The sequence below is a fragment of the Triturus cristatus genome, chromosome 1_1 (genome assembly GCF_964204655.1).
Source record: "Triturus cristatus chromosome 1_1, aTriCri1.1, whole genome shotgun sequence".
In the NCBI taxonomy this organism is placed as follows: domain Eukaryota; kingdom Metazoa; phylum Chordata; class Amphibia; order Caudata; family Salamandridae; genus Triturus; species Triturus cristatus.
In genome coordinates, this window is record NC_140579.1 from 53,751,198 (window position 1) to 53,770,304 (window position 19,107).

Consider the following 19,107-nt stretch of genomic DNA (forward strand, 5'->3'; position numbering starts at 1 on the left):
TCCTCGCCCTCTTGTCCGCTCGTTTGCCTTGCCGGTCGTCCGAGTCCCTCGCCGCCGTCTGCGTTGGGGACAGCGAGGTTAGTGTGAATTGTATCGCGCCAAGCGCCTGGATGACGTCTCCGGCGCTGCGCTGTGGCACCGGGTTGCACGAGTGGATGTGGCAATTCAGCTTGGCCTGCCGACTTCGGTGCGGGGACCAGTGTTAGCACATCGGTGAGTCTGTTGCGACTAGTGTAGCACCCCCTACAAATGAATTTGTCTCGCGCTGCTCGGGTCATAATGCGAATGGGGGTAGCTCAGTTGGTAGAGCCCTTCGATTGCGTGTGGAAGGCCCCGGCAGGGCCAGATTTAAGGCATCGCAGCGAGTCCTGGCTTCTTGGGGGCTCCGAGTTTGTAAGTTAGTATTCCTTTTGAAGCACCGGATGCTGCGTTTCTTTCTTTCCGCGGCAATGAGCAAGCCTCACATAATTGTCAAGATTACTGGTGTGATTAATTATCTTCCTGGAGAGCGAGCAGGATTTTGGATAGTTGGGGGGTTTGACTTCTGTGAAGTTCGTGCAGAGGGTTAATACGCCTACTGCAAAGAACGTGTGCCAAGTATATAACAGAGTGCGTATGATGTAAATAGGTCAGCTGGTTACTATTTGCAAAGGAGGCCTCCTTTTGTTACTCGCAATTTATATTAGTCCTAATACTCAACAGTGAGCTACACACGTTCGTATAGAACTGCAGATACACCGCAAAGCGTACATTATTTGAACATTGATTAAGGTTGCAAATGGGTGCGCCCATTTTAAAAAGGTGACCCTCCCCCCCCCCCCACGCCAAGATGCGGCGATGGCGCAGGATTGTCAAGGGCTCTGAGCGCTGGAGGGGGAGTGTGAGTGCAGGCCCATTGAGCGCGGGTGCTACATCGGTGCAGGTTCGAGTGCTTTTGTTGTAGGCCCCTTGCTTAGTTAGCAGTGGCACCATTGGGAATAACCCGCGCTGCCCTGACGCCGTTGCTAGCAGCGGCTGTGTCTGCGCAAACATGCCTGTGAGTAACCGCGTGAGCCGGGATCTTACTGAGATGGCGCCAGAAGGGCTCCTGGGCCTTGCACTTTTATGGAAGTGACGGGGGTCAAGTTTGAGAGTGGAAGAAGCGTTCGGAGGACTATAGGAGAGAAGGGGCAGGACTGCGGCAGTCCATGAGTAGGCCTCTATCCGCCCTGTGTTCTTTAGTTCATCTCTGGGTTGTCATTATCCTTAACGATCCGCACCGGGCTGTCCAGCAGACTGCTTTTCTTGCTGGTCTGTTTTAGATCCGGGTAGTGTGCACGGCTGTTGCAAGCTCATGTGATGGACTCCGATGTCCATCGTAGGTAGTGTTTATGAACGAGAGCGTTCACTAGTCTTGTAGAAGTGTGCCATATTGACATCGTCCCTATAACTTAAGGTGGAATATGCATGTGTCCTACATATTCGGGGGCTCTACAAATTGGTTTGCACACGGCAGGCGGAGAATGACACAGGGCCGCCCTTATAATTGTAATTGTTTGGAACGCGATAGCGTGTGGATGTTGTCACAATCCTTATGTGAATCTCCTGAAATTAGTTATTTAGGCATATTGTTTTGAGGTGGGGCGGCCTGTTGCGCACGTGGAGCGTGGTCTCTGGGTGGCGGGCCGTGAGCAGCGCTGGCGGTCCCACACATCCGGGTGCCAGGGCCCTCCCGCGCGGGGGTGGTAGTGGATAACGACCTGAGCGCGGGTTACCACCCGGGGGGGGGGCGGCCCCCGAGGCAGGGCTCTGCTGGGTTAGCGTGGGGCTCCACTCGCACTCCACTTTTGGTTCGTATTCAGACAATCCATGCCTACCACTTACGCTGGGGTGAGTCGCATTGTATGGGGCCGGCTAGTAGTGGAGGACTTTTTGTTCCTCAGCCTATACAAGGCTAGAGTTGTAAATGCTCAAAAAACCCATAAGAAAAAGAAGACCTCTGATGTAATATACAAGATTATTCCGTATCGAAGCCCCTTTTTTGTACAGGAGGGTGTGGTGCCCCCGAAATGTGCCCTCTCGAATGATGTCTCGTCTGCACTGGAGTATGGTTAATAGTATAATTCCCTGTGTTATTAAGGTTATTGGTCCAAAGTGAAACCATATTGCTAAGCCGGAGGTTAGGAGAAGGGCTGCATTGGCTCCTGTGAGGGGTCAAGGGCTTGGGTCTACTATATGATAGGCGTGTGCTTGGTGTGCCATTAGACGTTTTCTTGTAAATAGAGGCTTAATAGAAGGACGAAGACGTAAGCCTGGATTATGGCCACTGCAATTTCTAGGAGTGTTAGCAAGAACAGGACAATTATTGTAATACAGAGATGGCTGGCATTAGGAGCATCGGGGCCAAAACGGCTGTGGAGATTAAGTGAATAAGCAATTGGCCTGCTGTTAGGTAGGGCGGTGCACCGGGGCCCAGCGCACCAAGTGCTTGTCTTGGGGGGTGCCGGGTTTGGAAGTTTAGTTCGCTTCTTGAAGCACCGGATGCTCCGTTCACCCCCGCGGCGATTCCAGGCCTCACATAAATATCAGGACAAGGCGTGTGATTCTTTCTTCCTGGAGAGCGAGCAGGATTTGTATAGTTGAGGTTTTGACTTCGGTGAAGTTCGTGCAGAGGGTTAATTTGCCTGCTGCATAGAACGTGTGCCAAGTAGATTACAGAGTGCGTATGATGTAAATAGGTCAGCAGGTCACTGTTTTCAAAAGAGGCATCCTTTGGTTATTTGCAAAGCATACATTATTAGAACATTGATTATTGTGGCAAAACAGGTAATTGGGCCAGAACGCGACTCTGAGCATGTGATTTTCTGCACTAAACATCCTTTAACTATATTGCCTACCAGTAGGGATGACATGAGACTCATACACCTTGAGTCCTTTGGCTTAGGTAACATTTGTGATACACCGATTCACACGCATATGAATTATTGGCTCTGCGTAATGTGTGTGCGATGCAAAGTGTTCGGACACTCTACAAGGGTAGGAGTGTCGCTATATACTAATTCAATGCAGCTGAGTGTGGTTAGGGAGACTTGGTCACTGTTAAAGGGGGCTAGTGAGAGAATGCGTGGTGAAGGTGGTGTTGGGGGTGCCAACAAACATGGTTGCACAAGGCGCCACCAACACCTAGGCCGGCCCCGGGTTTTACCCCCGGCACCTCCAGTTCTATCCGGTTGAGGGGGGGACCTCGCCTGGCTTGGGCGCCCCTCCTGTCCGCGTGCCTTGCAGTCCAGGTGCCGGGGCTCGCCATGAGCGCATTTCATCCATATATCCAGCAGCATTGTGTGCGTGGATGCGGGCACCAGTTATGGATAATTTTAATCAGTCTAAGCAGCCTGGGCTGTGGAAACGTGCTAGCGCTGGACGCGGGTTTCTGAGCAGCGGCCCGTGCACAGGCACACATTCATTTACAAATTAAAAACTGGTGAATAGCGAAAACCGTCCAGGAGCTTGGCTTTTGCCTGGTCTCAGCGCGGTTTCTCCTGCGGTCGGGACAATGCAGTGATAAAGTGTAGTTTGGTAGACTGTTGTAATGGAGATGCAACTTCTAAGTGACTGATTAGGATTTACAGTCTCATCATTCCGGAACAATTACATGCACATCGGAGCTACAGTTGTTGCTTAAGTTACGGAGGCAACTATCCAAAAAAAAAAAAAAAAAAAAAAAACTGGGGCCGCACTTGCCACTCCCGGGCCCAATAGAGGGGCTTGTTGTAGGTAGTGCCCGTGTGTAGTAAATATAGGGATGAGATGACGTGCGCAGGATGTCAGGTCGCTGGAGTCAGGTTTAACGTTTCAACACCTTTGCGTTCACATACTTCTAATGAAATGTATTTCTCAATGTGCATAGATTCACGCCATGAATGGTGATCAGTCAGGTTCGCAGTAAATGTTGTAAATAGACCTGGTGAAGCAATGATCTGCCTGACCTTGCCTGGGTCACCAGTAATGACTACGGCTCTCACTGTTGGTAATGCACATCCTTCTCGGGATGGGCTCGGGGCCCGTAGGTATCCCATGCGCCTTCTGATTCTAATATTATTTACACTGCAAGGGCTTGGGAGTGTAAAACTTTAGTAAGTTTGGCTAGTAGTGTTGGTGACCCGGCCTTACCATGCCTGATCGGAGGCATTTTTCAAGAGGATATGCCTGTTAGCCACAATGATGTCACATTATCCTATGCACCATAGAGGCTTAGTCTAGCCATTATTGATGTGAGATGGGAGGTTGATTGGGAGTATTCCTGCCTCAGCGGTTCTGGGGGGGGCCTGGTTGCAATGCTTTGTTGCAATGGCAAATTAGGCCGAGTGGACTTGGAACGCATAGTGTTGAGTGAGTGTTAGTGTCACCTGGTCGTTCTTGGCCTCCTGAGGGTAGGAAGACCTAGCGGCAAGGAACAGCTAGGGTTGTTGTCGTGTGCTTCAGTGATCCAAAAAAAAAAAAAAAAAAAAAAAAAGGGGGCCCTGGCTCACACGGTAGTGGGCAAAGATCACTCACGCCACAGGTGCTGAGGCCTGGCGTTGGGCTCCCAGGTTACTTCAGAGGGGCTAGGCCTTCAGATGCTGAAAGGATGTCCGTTGTTATTTACTCGATTGTTGATCGGTGGGTTATTTCCTGGGTCTTTCAGGGGTGTAGAGCATTAGGCGCTTGTCTTTCCATCGGGTCGGTTTGATGCGGGATGGTGGTTTTGGGGCAGGTCACAGGCTGCCTCCTCTCGCTGTGTTTGTATTTCTAGGTGTGGTCAGGTCAAGTGACGGAGGAGAGCAATCATCGCGTGGTACAGCTGCGCATGAAGGAAGGCCAGGCAAGATTGTAGCGTAGGCAGATAGTGGTACTGATCGGGGACTGGTGTGGGTCTCAATGGCAGTCCGCCATGCAAGGGGACCATGTACCTAGGGCACGTACATCAGGCAGTGACATGTGAACTGGGACCATGTGTACTAGAATATGCAGGAGTGGTTCCCACCACGGTCGGTCAGATGGGAAGTTGTCATCTTGATTCTCACAGGATACCCTCACTCCACCACGCCTATTGTAAGCTGAGGATGCCTGTTGACGCTGTTAGACCTGCTATTAGTTAGTACACTCACTGCTGTGCCTTGGCCCGGTTTGTCTCGCATCAGGGCCAGTTTGGGGGTACCGGCGAGTTGCTTGCTCCTCGGCTGAAGCGGGCGCTGCTAGAACAGGGCAAGATTGATGAGGCCAGGCAGCATGACAAAGGTCTTTTCGGCACGGGCAGAATGGTGCAGGCTGCGAAGCAGTGCCATTACAGAACATGGATTTGTCAACTTTCAGCTAGGAAATGATTAGCAGCAGAAAGTTATTAAACCAGGGTGAGCATTTGGTTTTGGTTTCGTGCTCAACAGGAGCAAGGGAATTGCATTCTGTCCCATCAGGGTACGGGGACCGTCTATAGCACCAGATACTGTAATGCTGCCATCTTCGCCCTGGGCTGGGGGGTCAATGTCTTCCAACTTTACAGCCAGACTCTGAACAGGCAAAGGCATACTTGCTTGGTGCAATGGGCACTCAGCAGTAGAGTTAGATGGGTCATCATACCCCGGTATGACGCAGTGATGAAACACAGGTTGTGGCCTCACACGACCAGGCACTCGAGGGCAGCGGTGGCGGGGTTGTGCCAGGCCAAGAGGGTGCGGGTGGCCTGAGTAGGGCTGCTGGCTTGGAGGGAGCACTACTCTGATCGCCACAAGGGCACGTTTGTTTCTTAGAAGGCTGAATTGTTACTTTTATGGCATGGTGCCAGTTGCTTTAGTTATGCGCATGTTTCTTGGCAGTGTCAGAAACCTTCAGAACGCAATGCTGGTGGTCAGCCTGTTGTCAGGTTTTTTCAGAGGTATTTTAGCTCAGGCATGGCCAAGCATGGGTTATAGGCCGGTGGTCTGCCCTGGGATTCGTGTTAACAGGCAGGTGAAGCAGCAGAACTTGGAGGGGCTTGGGTTTGACCTCTGGGTACTAGGGCGGAGCCTGGTGCTCACTTAGTAGCACGCCCTTGAGTTTGACGAAACAGGTACCTTTGCGAGCATCAGTACCGGGTAACTTCGCCCGCCCTTCAGCACTGGCTGGCAGCTATGCAGGTTGTGGAAGTGGCTTTCCAACAGGGGCCTATGGTCCATATGATTAAGGAAAGCACCGGGGGAACACTTTAAGCTATAAATCTGCAGGTGACCAATTGGCTTTGCCAGTATTCAAATAGAGAAGCATTTTACACGTTGTTCTCCTCTGTGGGCACTCTGACCTGTCTCTCCCTGGTATACTAGCAGAATTTTGGGAGGGCAAGGCTTTACTTTTGGTGGTGACTGATGGAATACGATGGGCGTACTCCAACGGAGTGAAAGAGGAAGGAAGGCAGGCTTGTCAACCCTTACCTCCGCCCGCATGGGCACTGCCAGGCAGGAGTGGCTTGGCAAAGGGATTGTTATTTAGCCAGGCAAAGGCAACTTTGGACCATCGCCTATTTAGGTTTAAGGTCATTTCAGTCAAATCCACGGGGGAGTTTAGAAAGGTTGGGGGAACCTGTCCTGATGGTGCACGCTGGCCGCCGGCCCGGTTGGGCGTAGACTTGTTTTTGACTGGACCTGGGAGAAGCCCGGTATCAGTATGCTGTAGGTATGATGGCCTACCAGGAGCCATGCGCAGTTGCGCAGAGCAAAGAGGTCTTGGCTTCATCAGGCATGGTCTTATACACGCCAAGTCCACAGGGTGCCTGGAGGGAGATGAAGTGCACCTTTGTAGTTTTGGTATGGATGTTTTCCGACTGGACCCAGGGGAAGCTTTGGCTGCAGCAGTTTGTAAGTACATAGGTCTACCTTGGTGGGGGGCCCTGGTAGTGACGGTGGCCACTCCCAAGGCTGTGGAGGAGTTACAGGGCGATCCAGGGTCTGCACATACCAAGGGGTATAGCATGCAGCAGCACCGTGTGGTGCGAAGCCAGGATACCCAGGGATCTTTTAGCGTGTCCACTGGAAGACCTACGGCGCCCCGCTAACCGACAGGCGGTTGTGGGTCTGAGCAACCGGGGGCTGCCATGTATGCTCCACCCACCCATCACGGGGGGGCGTGGTGAAGCATGTGGACTGGAGGTCCACGGATGGGAGGGGGGGGACCCTCCCAACATTTGGTAGACACCAATTGGCGTTGCCATGGTGACTCTAGGCTTATCAGACGGGCAGGCGGCATGGGGCTGGCCTGCCCTGGGATCGCCCGTAAGATAACCCACCGTGTTTGCATATTTATTATGCTAATAAACCTGCAGCAATATTTCTCCACTTACATTCAGTGTCATGTGTTTTATTATGGTTATGTACTGATGTGTGCTATGATAACGGTTGCCGATATTGGCACTATGTAAGGCTGCCCGGGGGGGGGGTTGCGCAGCGGCCCGCCCCCTTGAGGGCGGCCGCCTTAGTGCCACAGGAAGGCACAGGGTGGGAGGTCGTGTCCCTGGGCTTGACCTAGGGAGACCCCAGTCAGGTAGCTGCTTCCGGCGGGGAGGAGCCAAGGGGGGGGTACATATTCGGTCCCCGCCCTCTCCTCGCCCTCTTGTCCGCTCGTTTGCCTTGCCCGCCCATCCGCTTACCCGGCATCTGGAGGGACAAGAAAGGGGGGGGAGGTTTTTTCTAACAATTTTCACTTTGTGTTGCAGGAGGAGTTACAGGGCGATCCAGGGTCTGCACATACCAAGGGGTATAGCATGCAGCAGCACCGTGTGGTGCGAAGCCAGGATACCCAGGGATCTTTTAGCGTGTCCACTGGAAGACCTACGGCGCCCCGCTAACCGACAGGCGGTTGTGGGTCTGAGCAACCGGGGGCTGCCATGTATGCTCCGCCCACCCATCACGGGGGGGCGTGGTGAAGCATGTGGACTGGAGGTCCACGGATGGGAGGGGGGGGACCCTCCCAACATTTGGTAGACACCAATTGGCGTTGCCATGGTGACTCTAGGCTTATCAGACGGGCAGGCGGCATGGGGCTGGCCTGCCCTGGGATCGCCCGTAAGATAACCCACCGTGTTAGCATATTTATTATGCTAATAAACCTGCAGCAATATTTCTCCACTTACATTCAGTGTCATGTGTTTTATTATGGTTATGTACTGATGTGTGCTATGATAACGGTTGCCGATATTGGCACTAATGATCAGGCCTTCGTCCTTCTCTGCTTCTGTGGTTTTCTCAGGCCTCCTGCCGTCCATTACGGGCGTTCACGCATTATTGATTGAGTGTACATTCTGTTCCTAAGGCTCGGAGGCCCCTTATCTGCCCCTAGCTGCGGTCTTGGGAGCTGGGTGTGGGGGTCAGAGGGGAGGTAGCACAGCAGGAGTGTGTGTGCTGTGGGGGCGGGCAGGACCGACTGACTGCCTTCCGTGTCACTCACTCTTTGCGCTCTCCCAGTCAGGACTTGCACCAGGCACTGGCACACCTCAGCATCGCCTGCAGCGGCTTGGATCCGAGATTCCAGGCGCTCTGAGGGCCGGCCGGGTGTTCTCTCTGCCCTTGAGATCTGCCTGTCTCCCTCGGAGGACCCAACCACTCTAAACACTGTATGTCTCTCCTTAGAGACTGTCGCTCCCAATACCGCCTATCTCGCTGAAAAGATGATCACTCTAAGGCAGTCTGTCTCACTGCCACGCTAGAGAGAGCTTCACTCTGCACACTGTCAGCAGAAGCACTAACTTTCTCTCCGTAGGTCTGACTCTTTCCATTTAATATTAGACGTTTCACCTTCATTTCCTGCTCTTTTTCATCTGCCCCTCGCCCTTCAGCTTCCTTCTGCTGTCGCACCCTGGCTCTCTTACTAGCAGTCTCGTGCCTCTGTAGTTGTACAGTAACTGTCTCCCGTGTTGTTTTTCTGCTGCTCTCTTCCTGGGCGCATTGACAGCGCCTCGACGGCTGTCTTTCTCTATGGTTGCTTTGTGTCGGCAGATTGCCTGTCATTGTGAGGTCTTTTGGGGGGCCCTGGGGCAGTATCTACTGTCGTTGGTCGCTTGTGTCCCAGGGCCCTAGTACCGCAGCCGCTGCGCTTCAATTGGACAGTCGAGACTCCGCTTGGACACTTACTGGGTGGCTTGGTCGAGAGCTCCTCATCGGGAGTGTCCCCTTGATCAGTGCTTAATTTGTAAAATATTAAGTGCCAGGGCTCTGACCAGGAGGCCACTGCTGCTTGTACCACCCATCTCCCTTGTCATCGCTGCCAAAACCACTACTATCCATCTCTCTCGCATGTAAATGTGTCAGTTCAGATTATTCCAGGTCCCCAAAGCTTAAGCAATGGCTGGGGAGGCAGGTATTAACAATTTTAATGTATATTGTATGCTTAAACTACCATTGTTCTGCACCTCTCTAAATTAGATGAGCAGCGCCACCATGTGGTGGACTGTTCTAAATATGGTGTTGACAATTTGGTGCCGGTGCCGAGCACAGGAAACCAATTAAGTGCCGGTGCTTAGCACCGGAAAAACCCGGCTCAAATTAAGTACTGCCCTTGATAATCCCCTTTCCTACAGTGAGTGCCCGAGTGCCCCTGCGTGCGCTGCCGGGCTGGATGGCGCCCTGGCGGCACTACCGGAGGTACCGGGTCTTGGGCTGTTTCCTGGGCCTCTTCTCCTTTCCTTTCTTCTTCTCCCCTTTCCTTTTCCTTGCCGTGGCCCTCGCTCGGGGCGCTTATCATCCTCAACAACCCCGCCAGCGACGATGTCCCCCTCTACATCCACTCACACTTTATCTACACCCTTGCTGCCCGACCCCTCCCCTGCTTTTCCCAGCGTGCCTTTTCCTTTTCGGTTCTTTCTTTTTTACTCTTTCCTTCTCTTCTCCTCCCCTTCTTTGTAAGCCTATTGTTTTCGTCTCTTTCTCTACCTTTCTTTCTCTTCTATCATTTCCTTTTCCCGCTTCAATCTTTTGGTTTGTTCCGCTTTCCCTCTCCCCTCTCTGTCACCTCCTTAGTGCCAATATCGGCAACAGTAGTCAGTTATCATGCAGCAAAATACATCAATAAACCACACAACACCTTGTTAGTGGAGAAAATTGCTGCAGGTTTATTTGCATAACAAATATGCCAACATGGTGGGTTATCTTACGGGCGATCCCAGGGCAGGCCAACCCTTATGCCGCCTGCCCGCCTGATGAGCCAAATTACACCGTGGCCGTCGCCAATCGGTGTTTACCAATTATTGGGAGGGGCCACCCCTCCCATCAGTGGACCACCAGTCCACTCCCTTACTCACACCCCCCAAAAGGTGGGCGGAGCGTTCCAGGCAGCCCCCGGTTGCTCAGACCCACAACCGCCCGTAGATCTAACCGGGCGCTGTAGTTCTTCCAGGGGACAACGCTAAGACATCCCTGGGTATCCTTGGCTTAGCACCCTTGTTGTGCTGCTGCATATAGTACCCTTCTGTACCTTGCAGACTCTGGATCGCCCTGTAACTCCTCCACAGCTCTGGGGGTGGCCACCGTCACAACCAGGGCCCCCCACCAAGGTAGGCATCTTACCTATATCCGGCTGATTCCTTGGACTCTCCCAGGACCAGCCAAAACAAGTCCAAGCCCATACTGGACCGTAGGACAGCTGGTGTCTCCATCCTTTCTCAACTCCCTGTGGATTTCAGACTGATACCACCACAACCCCTCTCTTCAGGGATGGATGCATAACTTACACCAGTGGAAAGTTAATTCTGGCAGCAGGCCTCTCCTACCCTGGAAAGTCAAATCCCTGCCTCCCAGCATTCGACCCCAGTGATGAGAGGGGAGACACACCCACCCCTGCCAGGGCCGCTATTTATACAGAAGCTGTTCCAGTGCCTGCACAATTACACCACCCCTCGCCAGGGGGGCTTGCGGCCAGTTATCCCTTGAAATGCCTTGGGATTCCCATCGCCCCTCCTGTTAGCGTGTTCTGCTGAGCCTGCAACTCTGAGGGGGACCCAGTATCCGTGGTACCCACCTCGCCTAGTGCTTCATGTATATGCGCCCAGGATGACCTAAACAATTAGCTTGGTGTTGGTTCAATGTTAACACTGCCTGGCTGAAGAGCAATACCTCTGACAAGAAGTGCTAATGTCGGAGTATGTCCATCACATTGCGCCAGTCACCACCCCAGGTGACGCCTTGCCCTCCAAAACTTCTGTTAGACACCAGGGAGCAGACAGGACAGTGTGGACCGAGGGGGGACCAAATCTATAGATACCTGCTCTTTCTCGAAACTGGGAATGCCAAGTGTCCTCCCATACTTTGTAGCCTATTTGTGCTTGACCCAAAAATTGGCCCATAGCCTACTCGTTGGATGACATCTTCCACAACCTGCATTGCTGCCAGCCAAGGCTAAAGGGCAGGAGAAATTACACGTTATCGTTACTCAAACAATGGTACCTGTATCGTCGAACCAAGAAGGACGGGATACTAAGTGGACCTACCAGGATCTGAACCTGTAACCAGAGGTCGGACCCAAGCCTCTCTAAGTTCTGCCGCTCCACATGCCTGTGAACATGTATCCCAGGGCAGACTTCAGGCATCTAACCCATGCTTGGCCATGCCTGAGCTAAAAACACATCTGAAAGGCATGACAACAGGCTAACCACCAACATTGCATTCTGAATGTCCGCTGACAACTGGCAAGGAAAATTCGCACAAGTGAAGCAACTGGTACCATGCCATCAAATTATCAATTTAAAACTTCCATGACTGCAAAATGTGCACTTGTGGTTGTCCGTATTAGTGCTCCCTCCCATCCATATCAGCCCTAACCAGGCAACCCGCACCCTCTTGGCACTGGCACACTCCCGCCCCAGCTGACAGAAAGTGCCTGTTCGTGTGTAGCCCCTAAACTTACGTTTATCCCTGACGGTATACCAGGGTATGATGACACTCAGCTAACTCTACTGCTGAGTGCACGTTGCACCATCACAGGTATGTCTTTGCCTATTCCGTGTCTGGCTGCAAAGTTTGATGACATTGCCAGCCCCAATCCCGGGCGAAATAGAAGCTTTCCAGCTGCTGGTGCTATTGATGGTACACATGGCCTGTTGAAACTGAATGTAATTCCCTTACTACTCTTGTGCACAAACCCACAACCATTGGCTCTCCATGGTTCAATACCTTCCTGCTAATAATGGTTTCCTTGAAGAATGTTGACAAATCTTATGTTCTGCAATGGCGGGACTGCAAGATCTAATGAGTTCCTTGAAGGACACCTAGTTCACACCCACAAAATTACCACTTTTGTGCATGAGCAAGCGCAACCTGTCAAAGTATCCAAACGCAACCAAGAATTCTAACCTTACCCTGAACAGTAACCCTAACTGGCCCTGAAGCGAGACAAACCATGCTAGGGCAACTCAGCAGCCTCCCTCCGACTTTCATGCTGGTTATATGCTCAAAAGATTGGCAGCTGATAGCTCCGACCCCCGTGTGACCCCTGCTTGCCATCTTTGCCAGGGGGGGTGGACCTTCAGGAATACTTAGCATGCACCATTCTACCAGAGCCTGAAAGACCTTTGCCGTGCTGCAGTCGCCTAATGATTCTGGCCCCGCACTAGAGGCTCTCGCTTCGGCCTTGGGTCATAACAATTCGCCAGGGACCTTGCTTAGCAGAGTGTGCTGCAAGGTTCTGCCTCCGCAGCCATCGCATCCAGTTATGTAATCAACACTCATCATTCCACCTACAGCAAGCAGGACTAGGACTCCAAGAGTCACATCAGGAATCACAGCCACAACGCCGGGAACGGACGTGCTCACCCCAACCTACTGATTGTGGAAATATGGATTTTTCTGATCAGTTATGTCCCCTATCTTGGACCCCAACGGTTTCATGTATGAATCACAAGTACATGTATGTTCCCTCCAGTTCCAGTTATGAAGACGCAAACACATGTGCGTCCACCGTCAACATGTCCTCTTTCAGATCCGCCATGAATGGGCCGGATATTCCATTCCTAAGTATGAAAGGCCACCGGCTTTATATGGTTCACTTATGCCATTTTACAGTCCAGGCAAGTAGGCCCTGATTCTGTCATCAAGCTTTTCTTGCTTTCTGCCTCTGAAGCTCCAGTCTGAGCCTGCATCTGTGACCATGAACTTTGTCTCATTCCCTGCGCAGCTCACGAAGCCTGACATCAGCCTGTTGCCTGCCAAGAAACTGTATTTCACCTTCGAGGTTATCTGCTCCGCTCCCTGCCCGATGCATTCCTGTCTAGTAGTTTCGGTGGGCATTCTTCCAGCTACCGAGCAGAGGCCCGGTTTCTCTGTCTTTATGCAAGTGATTCATAGCCCTGTTGCTATGGAAGATTCCTACCCTCGCATCTAGTGTGGACACTTAGACGCTTGTGCACGCACTAACAGTCAGTATAGTCAGTATAGAATAAGATTCTACTCTAAGAGACCTCTCTTCTGGATAACATAGTTCTTTAAACATAGGATGTTAGATATGATTTGGGATTGGGTTGACTTGACCCTCCAGACTTCTGTCGCCACATGTAGAGCTAAATGTCAAGTCCCCTTCACCCCCTAGTCGCACGTCAATCATACGTCATGCTGCTGCGCGCGCATCTCTGCCAAGTATTTCTGCTGACATTGCGAAATTATTTCATAGGTCCACCCATATGTGACATCACAACCAATGACGTTTCCTTGTTACTCCCAATTACGCCTCCTTCAGCTACGCATGTGAAATGTTATCTTTGCTATCAATTGTTACGCCTCTTGCATTTGCTTCACTGTAATGCCTATTGTATAAAAGTGATTAATTATCAATAATGTATGTACTTCACTTCCTGAACCTTCGTGGTGATGGAACTTGGAGCAACCGATTCGAATCGTCCATTGGAATAAAGCCCATTCCGAACCTCTAATACCACGGATTCTGCCTCTTATTTATTGAGCTATTTTTATTATGTTTCTGTATCAAATTAAGTCCCGGTAATTAAATTATTTACCACATGAATGGCGCCCGAACAGGGACACTTTCTCATCTCACGCGCCGGCGGTGCGTTGCAGGCCCGGTCTCCTGCCACAGCTGGACGGACTGTGGAAATGTGGATTTTCCTGATCAGTTATGTCCCCTATCTTGGACCCCAACGGTTCTATATGCATGTTACAAGTACATGTATGTTCCCTCCAGTTCCAGTTTCTAAGACGCAAACATATGTGTGTCTACCGTCGACATGTTCTCTGTCAGATCCGCCATCAAAGGGCTGGATATTCGACTCCTAAGTATGAAAGGCCACCGACTTTATATGGCTAAGTTACTTCATTTTTACAGTTCAGGCAAGTAGGCCCGATTCTGTCCTCAAGCCTTTCCCTGCTCTCTGTCTCTGACAGTTTCAGCTTGAGCTCGCATCTGTATCCATGAACTTTGTCCTACTCCCTGTGCAGCTAACGGTGCCTGCCTCGGCCAGTTTTCGCATGTCTGCCAAGAAGTTGTATTTCACCTTCGAATTATCTATTTTGCTCTTCAGCCGATGCATTCCTGTCCAGTGATTTAGGTAAACATTTCCTTTAGCTCACAAGCAAAGGACTCAGCCTTTCCGTCCTCCTGCAAGTGATTCATAGCCCTGTTGCCATGGAAAGTCTTCTGCCCCTCGCATCTCATATAGACACTTAGACGCTTGTACACGCACACAGTCAGTATAGAATAGATTCTGTCCGAGAGTCTCTTCCTTGTGGATAACATAGTTCTTTAAACATAGGATGTTAGATATGATTTGGGATTAGGTTGACTTGACCCCCCAGACTTCTCGTCTCCACATGTAGAGCTAAATGTCAAGTCCCCTTCACCCCCTAGTTGCACGTCAATTACACGTCATGCTGCCGCGCGCGCATCTATGCCAAGTATTATCTTATAGATCCACCTATGTCTGATAATCCTAACCAATCATGTTTCTTTTATTCCTTGTTACGCCTAGTTTCGATTACGTACCTGTTTTGTCACTTTTCTTATCAAATGTTACGCCTTCTACATTCGTTTCATTGTAATGCATTTATTATAAAAATACATGTCTGTCAATAAAGTATTGTACTTCACTTCCTGAACCCTCGTGGTGACGGAACCTGAAGGCCGCGACTCGAGTCGGCCATTTTGAATGGAATAAAGCCCATTTAGAAACCTCTTATACCACGGATTCTGCCTCTTGTTATTTTGAGCTATTTACTTTATTTTAAGATTCCGTATGAAATTCAGTCCGGTATTTTTATTTACCACAACAACGCGTACCAGCAGGATTTCCTGTATCTCCCTCCGGTCAAGCGGGGGCGACTGAGGCTGCGATCAACACCCAGACGAGGCGGTGAGAAGTGCGAAGTATCCCGACCAGAGCCTAGCTGAGAGAGCAAGATCCGAGGTATACAGAGGCCCACCAGGTTTCCGAAGCTCAGAAGTGTCCGAAGTGTCCGAAGTTTTCGAGTCGAGTCCAGTCCGGTCCAGTTCAGTTCAGTTCCGTTCCGAGGCCTTCCGTTCCGAGCTACCCGGTGAGTACCATTACTGGGGAGGCGTTCTGACGTGCACATAGGTTGTGCCGGTCAAGACGGGTTTGGGTACACAAATCCGGTCTGCACTGTTTCAGCAGTGTATCTGTACTGTTTAGCAGTATATCTAGTATATCAAGTATATAAATTCAGAATAATCCAGATAATGCCGAGTATTATGTTTAGTGATTAAGTTTTCCTTAGATCGTCATCATCATTGTTTGCTCATCTAAATGTTAAATGTTAAATGTGTTAATACGTTCTGCATATTGTGGTATGAATGACTGTTCATTATCGTGTTTATTGTATTAAGTTTGTTCAAGATCAAGTATCAGATCAGTTCTCAATATGCCGCTCTTTTCGAAATTAAGACAGATCACAACTAGAAAAGGGGTACTCGAAGAAGCTGTTCCTATTCCTCCTAGGGACACTCCAGGGTACTTCATGTATCATAAACACGGCTTAGACGCTATATTATTTCTTGATTTATGGGTAGACTACACCAAGGAATTACCAGAAAGTCAGAGGTGGCCCGCAGCTGGGACCTGGGATGCAGAGTGCATCATGAAAGTAGAGGAAGAATTATGGAAAAGGAAAGTCAGACAGTCACAGAAAGACGCCGTTGAGTTATGGCGTAAAGAATCGTATAGACGTACAGAAAAAGCACGTAGACAGGAAGAGAAGAGTAAAGAGAATTCAAATAAAGTCCGAGAAAATCTATTAATTGAAGAAGGTACACGAGTGAAATCAGAACAAGTAGACAGACAAAGAAATGCCCTTATGAAGGGTATGTATCCCCTTCTGGCCGAGGGATTACCTAAGGCTACTCCGGGGATACCAAAAGACTTGCCACCCCCATTGTTTCCAATAAAAGTACATCCTAAAGGGCATCCTAGAACCGCAGAAGATGTTTTTCTTTCCTCATATTTATATGACGCAGCTCCCGAGTATGCTAACCCCGCCCCACATAGACCGTCGGCCGGGGAGGCTCAACGCCAAGATCCTGTATCTGTATCTCTACAACAACAAATCCTGACACAAGTTCCGGCAAGCACATCTGTTTCCACATCTGTTCCTACAGCTACTTCTATAGCTGTGCCCACACCTATAGTTGCTGTATCGCGTTCAACGAATCCTTTCACGCCCGATACCCCAGACGGGGCTACCGGAGGTGCTACCAACATTTTTTTCTACGCCACCCAGAATAAATAAACTTACCTTTCAAGAATCAGCACATCCACGTACCCCCAAACTCATAAATGCCCGCACGCTTAAGGAACTTCTTGTAGATTGTAGATATGACCCTGTGCCCGGCAAAGAGGACGAAATGATCATGGCATCATTACGTATCAGACGAGCCGCGGTGTATTTAGGGAAGTTACCAGGAATGACTATGCATCTAGATAATATATATCATTTTGTCCAAACAGGGCGAGATTCTGAATGTATTAACAGAGCTATGGAATACCAGAAAGTGGAAATACAGGGGGAACTGTTACGTTTCCTCATAAATTGTGTGATCAGAAATCAAGACCGACCGGGGGTAGACCCGGAAGCAATGCAAATTCTTACCAGATGGAGCCAGAATATATCAGAAGGGAGACATGATAAGCAAAACTGTATAATAGCCATGTGCCGAAAGATCCGTAAAGAAATAGAACGCCTACACGAAGAAAGATTAGCGGTAGACCAGTTCGAACAAAGCGAGGAGGAAGGATCAGGACTGCCCACAGGACAGTCAGACACCATAGCCTATGTAGGTAGAGGAAGATCTTGTAATAGTACTAGATGTTTTACTGACCCGATACGTCCGATATGTCCAGATAATAACAGGAATTTCCAAACACCTATAATAAATATAAGGTCCCCCGAGCATTCGTTCCAAGCCGCTGACAAATTACTGCGAGAACGAAGGGGTTATCATTTTCTCGATTCTATGGATGAACAAGAATTAGCCAGGTCAGCCGTTCATTGGGTTGACAGTCCCGGAAAGTATGATGATGATACCGTAGCCCACACATTTTTGAATCTCACCCCAGATGAACAGCGTTTAGCTGGGATTTATATGATTCAACAACTTCTTATACTATATAAAAGCCAACATTCAGATCCTGGTCCCTTACCTGATATATTGACTGAATTACTCACGAATAGATGGAGAGGTTCAGGTACTAAGCTAATTAAAGAAATACTAGAATCAAGAAAGCAGTACATTCTTTTTGTATGTCCAGAACATGTCTCACTGCCCATCAAGGAAAGACCGATGTATTACATGGACAGACAGAATCCCTTACGAGAAGTACACCCAATAAAGGGCGAGGACAATCAGTTTAAACGTGTATTTGTATATACGCCCATATCGAAAATAGAATTGTTAGAAATGAAGAAAGTGGTACCCAGTCATGACAAAGACCCAGCGGGTTTCCACCGAGAAATTAAAGACATGTTACTCATGGGAGAGTACACCTATCCCGACATTATGACAATATTAAAGGTATTAATGCCTGCTGGCATTTATGAAAAACTCAAGGAAAAAGAGTGGGAGGTGGGAGACCAAAAGATAGACTGGACAGCATTAGAAAATGAAGAAAAGGCCCGAGGTCCAGGTTCGGGGCTTGGGGACAAAACTAAAGCACTACCAAGTTTACTAGTACAGGTACTGCCACGTTTATTAACTACGAAAAAAGAAGACTGGGGTGCAATTTCAGCCTGTAAACAAAAGCAAGATGAAGACACTAGTGATTTCTATGCACGATTTGAAAAATGTTTTGGTATAAATAGTGGCATAAAAGCAAGTAGCGAATCATACCCACATCTGTTTGTGACAAAATTAGTTGAAAATTCCTTGCCCCAAGTGAAGAATAGAGTATTAAAATTCGAGAGTACCTGGCAAGGTAACACCCCATCACAAATGTTACAAATGTTACAGTATCATCACAATAGAATTAGAGAGGAACAAGATCATGAACAAAGACGCATGAAAGACACGAAAATGAAAATGCTAGTCTCCCAGACAGTTCCAGCTGAAGGACATAAAAAGGGTACGACACATTCCGGTGATTCAGCAGGACCTGTAAAAGGGACATGCAACTATTGTAAACAACTAGGTCATCATGTACACGATTGTCCAGTCCTGAAGCGTAATATCGCCACAGGTATTACAAAAGAAAGACCACGGCCACTTAGACAGGATCAGAATGAACAAGGAGCCCCGCAGCATGCACAGTCCATGCCAGCTCCACAACAGTCTATACAGTTTGTGCCAGCTGCACCAGCGCTGCCTGTTGCTGCCACACAAACCACGACACGACAGCTGTACCAGACCGCACAGTACGACTATCCTGATTATCAACGATATGCATGAACCAGCCTAGAGAGGGAAGTTGACTTACCCCTTATCGAGGTCCCTGTAGACCAAGAAGGACCTTATGTACATAGTGAATTATTAGGCCAAGATAGAAAATTTTTACTCGATACAGGGGCAAGTCGAACAACCATAAAACGTAGTGAAGTTCCAGGGGCACCCCTCTCAGGCTCACAGAATATTTCCCTTGGTTTTTCAGGAAAACCTATTGTTAATGAAGTATCACAGCCTCTT

At 49.5% G+C, this 19,107-nt stretch overlaps 1 protein-coding gene across 4 annotated transcripts in view; it reads left to right on the plus strand.

Annotated features, from left to right (window-relative positions):
• LOC146869362 (keratin, type I cytoskeletal 14-like) overlaps positions 1 to 19,107 on the plus strand; it is a 186,612-nt gene that overhangs the window by 61,866 nt on the left and 105,639 nt on the right. The gene's annotated exons all lie outside the window — the stretch shown is intronic.